The following is a 7,713-nucleotide window of genomic DNA, read 5'->3' on the forward strand; positions in this document are numbered from 1 at the left end:
GGAGAGAGAGAGAGAGAGAGAGAGAGAGAGAGAGAGAGAGAGAGAGAGAGAGAGAGAGAGGCTGTGGCTATACGGGGGGGGGGCTATCGGCTAGAGACAGAGTGAACAAACAAGACAGAAAGAATAATCTGGAGAATAATCTGGGGTGGCTGGGACCTTTAAAGTGGGTTCGTGTTGCTGAGCAGCTCTATGCAACTCATGATGCAATGATGCAGATGCCCTGCACCAGATGAAAAGAGAAACCATTCAAATATATCTAATATGGACAGCACTATCAAAAATGAACCCAGTAAAAATAGAGGAAAATATATGTCCTTGCTTTTTGTCATGGTAATAGAATGCCTGAGATGACTGACCTGTAAGGAAGGGTAATTATTTTGTCCCATGGTTTCAGAAATTTAGGGCTATGGTTTTCTGAGCTCATTGCCTCTGGGCCTATGGCAAAGCACTGCTCCAATGTACAACGATGAACTGATCACCTCATGGTGGTAGGAAGTGAAAAAAAAGAGAAAGCAAAATCGTGATTCTAATATCCCCTTCATTGATCTTTCTCATGTACTTGGAAGACTTCCAAATATACTCTACCCCTCAAAGGTGTGATCTTCTCCTAATAGTATCATGGACAGGGTCCAAGCTTTTAAGACAGGCTTCTAAGGGTACTTGGCCAAATGATAGCATATAATGAAATTAAAACTGACTACATTGATATTATCCATTTAAACGTAGTTTTATATATACATGAATATAAACTGAACACTTGAAGATATAAAATAGGCTGCTTCAATTAAATTTACCAGGTTATCCAGGAATAAATGGATTTTTCTTCAAAAAAAGTAACTTGTTTATATAATATGTTACAAGTAAAAATAAGATTTCTTCAAATTTGTTCCAACAAAACCGCTTGCCATGGTGCAACTTATATTTTATTTGTGGGGGAAGGGCAATATGCAAAGATAAAAATAAGTGTGTAAAGTAATTTGGGGGTGCTGTGGAAGAGATAGATGATGAGCGGTATAGAGATGGGCAAGTACAATATCGGTGATGTTCAGTGTTGAGCTTACGTCCCAATGCTTTAGGAAATATCTGAAGTGGATGAGAAAATAAACCAGGAACGTAATGAAGGGAAGGCCGTGTGAGACTGTACTGGGAGACAGAGAACTATAGGAAGAACACTTGACAAGGCATAGGAGGTGAGATAAGAAGACCCGGTGTTATGAGAGAAAAAAGAAATGGCTAGGTCACTGTGCCGTATGCTCTGTGAAGTGGGGAGAAATGATTGCAGAATGAAGCTAACTTTCAAAGGGGTCCCTCTGGTTTGGTGTTAAGAGTAGATCATAGGGAAATTGGAGTTAAGTAGGAAAATTGAAAAGACCTAAGAAGAGCCAAACAAGGTAATGGCTATTTGGAACAAGAGGTCTAAGTAGGAGTAGAAGTATCACAAATATTAGAAATAGAGTTGTAATTTGAATGAAGAAATATGTACCCTATATGGAGGCTGACACTTGGATTTAAAAGTCATATTCTGATGTGGGATTCCCCTCTGTATGCTATGTATATGTTTATTACCATTGGTTAATAAAGAAGCTGCTTTGGCCAATGGCTTGGCAGAGAAAAGCCAGGCATGAATTCTGAACAGATATATATATATAGAGTCAGTAGGCAGAGTCAAGAAAAGGCCAGCAAGCTGCCGACAGAACAAGCTATGTATAAAATGAGGTAACGCCACACCCTCATGGTGATACATAGACTAATAGAAATGGGTTAACTTAAGATTTAAGAGCTAGCTAGAAGTACACCTGAGCTGTTTGCCAAACAGTATTGTAATTAATATAGTTTCTGTGTGATTATTTGGGTCTGGGTGGCCGGGAAATGAAAGTGCAGTCTTTGTTTACAATATTCTTCTAAGTTTCTTTTTTTTAATTGGAATTAATTTTCCCTTATAGTATATTGTCATCACAGTTTCTGCTACCAAATCTCCTCCCAGATCCTCCCCACCTCCCCATCCAATGCTATACAGTCTTTCTTTCTTTCAAAAACAAATAGGCAGAATACAAACAAACAGAATTCCCCAGGTTTGTCTCCCAGCTTCGTAGCCGACCACCAGCTATGGCTTCTCCTTCCTCTCTGCTGCTTTCCAAAGGGGTTAAATAAAGGGGCTAAATATTATTCCATCCTCAGCACATCTCTTTATCTAACCTGCCATCACCTGAGGCATCTCTCCTAGGAAGCCTACTAGAAAGCCAAGGAATCAGGTGCCTGAAAGTGTCTGAAAAATGGCTACACCAGTTTGTTTCTTAGGTCCATTTGCTTTGCTTGGAATATTTTTTCTACTCTTGTACCGTGAGATAATGTCTACCCTTGATCTTAAGGATGGGGTATTTGGCTGTTGTTTTATTTTTTTATTTTTTGTTGTTTGTTTTTATGTTAGTTTGCATCTTTTTATTGAGGAATTGAGAACATTGATGTTGATAATGTTGAGAGGTTTTTTGCATGCTTTGGGTCAGGAGTTTTTCAGATTTAACCTTTTCTTTGACTGAGGTGTCCATTTCCTGTATCCTGTGTCTTGTGCCTGAGATTCTCTCTTCCCAAACTTGTATTCTGTTGGTGAGGCTTGCCTCTGAGGTTCATGTTTGAATTGCATTGTGTGTGTGTGTGTGTGTGTGTGTGTGTGTGTTTTGTTTTGGGTTTTTTTTTTGAGACAGAATTTCTCCGCCTATCTTTGGAGCCTGACCTGAAACTTGCCCTGTATACCAGGCTAGCCTCAAACTCACAGAGAGCTGCTTGCTTCTGCTGAGTGCTGAGATTGAAGATGTGCACCACCATCATCTGACTTGAGCTCCCAATTTTTTATTTCCAGATTTCTCTTAGTTTGGACTTTCTTTATTGTTTCTCTCTTCACTTTCCTGTCTTGAACTGCTTCATTTCTTTCATTCCACATGTTTTCATGGATTTCTCTAAGGGGTTTATTTATTTCCTCCGTAAGGGCCACTGCCATATCAATAAAGGCTATTTTAAGGTCTTTTTCTTGTGTTTCAGCTATTTTGCAATTCCCAGGACCTACTGTGGTAGGGTTGCTGGACCCTAGTGGATATATAGTGTCCTGGCCATTATCGATTGCGTTTTTACACTGGTGTCTAGACATCTGGGTTTGGTATGATTGTATTCTAGGTGCTCATATCTGGTCTTGCATTTGTGGGTGGGTACTTTGTTTCTTGGCTTCTGTTGCCTTTTCTGGTTCATTGGAGGGTCGAGTGTCTGTGTGTTACCAGGTAGGCTATTCTAGGATCCTACTAGAATGGCCACTGGGTGTTCCAGGTAAAAGAATTTCTGGGTATTGGGACCTGAGACAGAAATGGGGACAGGATAGGAGATAGGAGTTAAGGGGGTCCCTGGAGAAGAAGTGTAGAACATCTTACCAGTAACTGCTTAGTCTTCTTGGAATAGGTGAGAGAGAAAGAGGCCACAACAGATAATCTGTGGCAGAGATGGGATAAGAAAGGATTAAATAAGGAGGAGAGGAGGGAAAGTGAAGAGCTAAAGCTCCCTACCTGCTTTACTGGTTTAGCTGCTAGCTAAGCTAGCTGGCTTAGCTGGTGAATCCCTAGGGAATGTCTGTTGAAGCTGAAGGGAGGGATAAAGCAATGGGTGGGGATAGGAAGTGTGGAGAGGATGATAGCGATCAGGTGGAGTTATGGAGGGAAGCTGTAGCAAGTGGTCTGCTATACAGCTGGGGGAAAGATTGGAGATTTGGAGGAGAGGAGGAAGAAGTGAAGATCTACTGTTATCCTTTCTGCTTTCCTGGATGGAGGAACAATGTGTGTGTGTGTGTGTGTGTGTGTATGTATATATATATATATGATTAGTACAGGCCAGTACAGGCTGCTCTGAGTGTTGTCAGCACCAGAAAATTGTCAAGTGGTTATTCTTTGAAAAAATTATCTTGTTAGACTAGCATAGTGTTTTATAGTAAGTTCTTTCATACTAAATACCAATTACTTTATATAACTCTATTAAGATGAGGTTCAATAATTTATGCATAAAGAAATGGGAACCATTTGTAGACATGAGTTTTAGGACTAATTAATATATATATATATATTAATCATTCCTAAATATATATTATAATATATATTGTAATATGTATATTGTGATATCTCACACACATAAAAAAGACCCTGAAGCATTAAAACAAATAAAGAAACTATTCTTAACCACCAGCGTCTTTTGGAAACCTCATTACATGAACTGACAAGCTTCTCACCGGGGAATCTGGAGACATTCTCATCACTGCACAGGACTTTGCTAGCAAGTGAGCACCAATCCTTTTCCTGTGTTGTACCCAATACTTTACTACTTCTGGGGCTGCCACTTTGTGGGTTACATTCTTTAATCTCTCCTTGGCTGACCCCATCCAAAACTTGTCTCCTCACATGTCCAACTCTCAGAGGCTAGAAATCAATGTTTTTCCCATAGAAAATTTCTGACTTTGTTGTTACCACTGAGGGAAAGCAATGACCTTGAACTATCTCAGGTACAGAGCATGACTTTTTAGAGATGGCTTTAAGTATCTGGAAATAGCTAATGGGCTCAGGTGTCAGTAGAATGTTAAAAAAATAAAAAAAAGGAACATCAAGAAAACGCTTATGTGACAAATGCCCCAAGTTGAGAATGTGCCTGACTATATCTGTACCAAATCAAGTTCCATGTATTTGCCTGATTCTATATTTATCATAAGTAAGCTTGCAGCACTTACTTGTAATGGAAAAGGACAATAATTTAGTCTTTACTCCTGGTTTTCAGAAAAAGAAAACCGTGACTTACTATTTTTTAAAACTATATAGGAGTTTTACGTCCCAAATGCTTTATCTGGCTTAAATATCCTCGGTGTGAGAATATAGGCTGATCTGAGTGTTGTCAGCATTAGCAAATTGTCAAGCAGTTATTCTTTCAAAAAATTATCTCATTAAACTACCACAGAGTTTTATAATGGGTTCTTTCATACTAAAGACAAATTACTTGGTACAACTCTATCAAGATGAGACCCAGTAAGTCATTGCATAAAGAAATGGGCATGTAGCCACTCTTGAAATTCTTACAAGTTTTAGAACTGGTTTCTACATCTATGACCACAAGCAAAAGAACATGTGTTCACTTATAGGCTCCTGATGTGCACCGAACCTGTTATCAACACAGCAGAAAACTTTTCCGTTTAACTGGTATCCTAGAAATGTTGTATTTGATTCTGTGTCTGTCTGTATTAATAGCTAATACAACAAATGGCTAGGGAACGATTTTTGGGAAATAAAAATAAAATTTCCAATAAACTCAATAAAAAGGTTGCATACTTAAGTCCATGAAAAAAATCTCCTTTTTGTAATGGAAAGTAAATGAAAAATAAAGTAAAATTTAAAGGTTAAAAAGTAGGGAATAGAGGATGGTTTGGGGAGATTTGATAATAAGCTTTTCCCCGACATTTTCTATGATATGCTATCTTTTAATGTGACTTGTCTCCTCTTTCCAGTCTTTGCTTCTAAGCACCATTTCCAGAACCACTAAAGAAAACATGCTTGAATGTATTAGGTCTATTCTATAGAGATGTTTCAGACACATGCTTAAGGACATGAGCCTATGAGAAACATAGTTCCTATTACAAATTAAAAGTTCTCCCCTTTCCACTTTACCTTTGATTTGTCTTTTATTTGCATTTGTGTTATCAGACTTGATAATGAGTCCTATAACATAGCAGTGATAGTCACATGTGAACAGTTGAGATGTAATTCTTCCGAATTAAGGTGTTCTGTAAATACAGACCCTTGTGTGGTGGTGCATAGAGTTAGTCCCAGCACTATAGAGCAGAGTCATGTGGTTCTCTGTGAGATCGAGGTTAGTGTGGTTTAGGTAATGAGTTGCCAGACAGGTGAGACTGTGTAGAGAAAACATGCTTCAAAAAAGCAAAACAAAACAACAATAAATTCTGTTAATACAAACTACACAGTGTGCTTTAAATACACTGGGAAGAAAGAATATTAACATAGATAACTAACATACATTAAAATTATTAACGTTTAAATATAGCTACCAGAAAATCTTACACTAGATTTGCTTGGGACTCACCTCACACATTATCCCATGAAGCTTTTTTGAATAGGAAAGACAAAACTATTCATATTCTTATGTAACAGAAAGTATTTCCAGCTTCATTCATGAGGAACTAATGAGTGACCGAGTAATAAATTATCCTGTTAAGGATTTTCTATATTTATATTGAAAATATGTGGCATAGATTTAGGGGTTATAGATTTTGTGATCTCGAATCTCAGCTCTAAATGATCTTACCTTGTTGCTATATAAGCTCTTACAGTTTGCTACATCTGATCTTACCACGTTACTATATGTACACAAAGAATCTTGTGAAAATACCACCACCTTTTGACTTACTATACGAAATTTAAAATAAGTAAAAAGATTTATAAGTTTTGAGATAACAATTTTTTAAAAAGTAGTATGTACAAAATAAACCAAATGAAAAAAATAATTGAATATTTTGTTTTTGTTCTTTTGGATTTGTTTGTTTTTGAGGGAAGAGAGATAAGGAGAGAAAGAACATGAAGTTTGGTAGGTAGCAAGGTGGGGAGAATATGGAAGGCGTCGGAGAGGGGAAAGATTATGACCAAAGTATAAGGTATGAAAACAAATTAATTAGCTGAACAGTGGTGACACAGTCCTTTAATCCCAGCACTTGGAAGCCAGAGGCAATGGCTCTCTGAGTTCAGTGTCAGTTTGGTCTAGAGAGTGAGTTCAAGACAGCCGGGTAATGCAGAGAAACCCTCTCTTGAAAAACCAATAAATAGATAAGCAAAAAGTAAAAACAAAGCATGAACTGTTAGAAACTTGTTGTGTTGATCTGTCTACACAAAACTGAAGAGGCAATGGTTTCTTTTGTCTTACTTTATGTGAATGCTGATTCTCATCATGAGTGTGGGCTCATGAACCTATCACTCCTCCTGAAATACAATGACCCCCTTTTCTTAGTATTATCCTCTTGGGGGATAAGATTTCAGTATCTGCTTTTGAGGGAAAGGTTCATCATCCTTCAGAATATAGTAGATATTAATTATTGCAAAAAACATTTTTGTTAATTTGTAAGGCACTGACCACCTGAGGGGGGTGTGAGAAAACATGAAAAAAGCAGTAATTTTATCTCTTCTCAAAGTATCAAACAAAACACACCTAAGGTTAGCTAATTGAAGGAACAACACAATGTGACAGTGAAAAACAGAATCTTGTTTGAAAATTGCTTACCTGTTCCCTTGATCTCTTAAGAACATGTAGGTTCTCTGTGTGGTTTGCTTCTTCTGTAGTTGGTTTTATCTTTGGGGAATAAGGAACTACAGAGTTATTAATGCAATATTTCTAATTTTAGAATGTTTTAATACACATCAAATATTATTTATAGTTATACTAAGATACTTTCTATGCTAATAGTTGGATTTAATATTTGATTTGATGCATCATTAACAGAAAGTATCAAATAGTGATGAAAACCGTTTCTCCTTATACTTGTTACCAATTATGCTCACTAAGTGTCAGCTCTTATTTTTTAAAAGATATATTTTGTTTTTAATAATATGTACATGAGCCGGGCGGTGGTGGCGCACGCCTTTAATCCCAGCACTCGGGAGGCAGAGGCAGGCGGATCTCTGTGAGTTCGAG

Source organism: Microtus ochrogaster, linkage group LG7_11, assembly GCF_000317375.1.
Source record: "Microtus ochrogaster isolate Prairie Vole_2 linkage group LG7_11, MicOch1.0, whole genome shotgun sequence".
NCBI lineage: Eukaryota > Metazoa > Chordata > Mammalia > Rodentia > Cricetidae > Microtus > Microtus ochrogaster.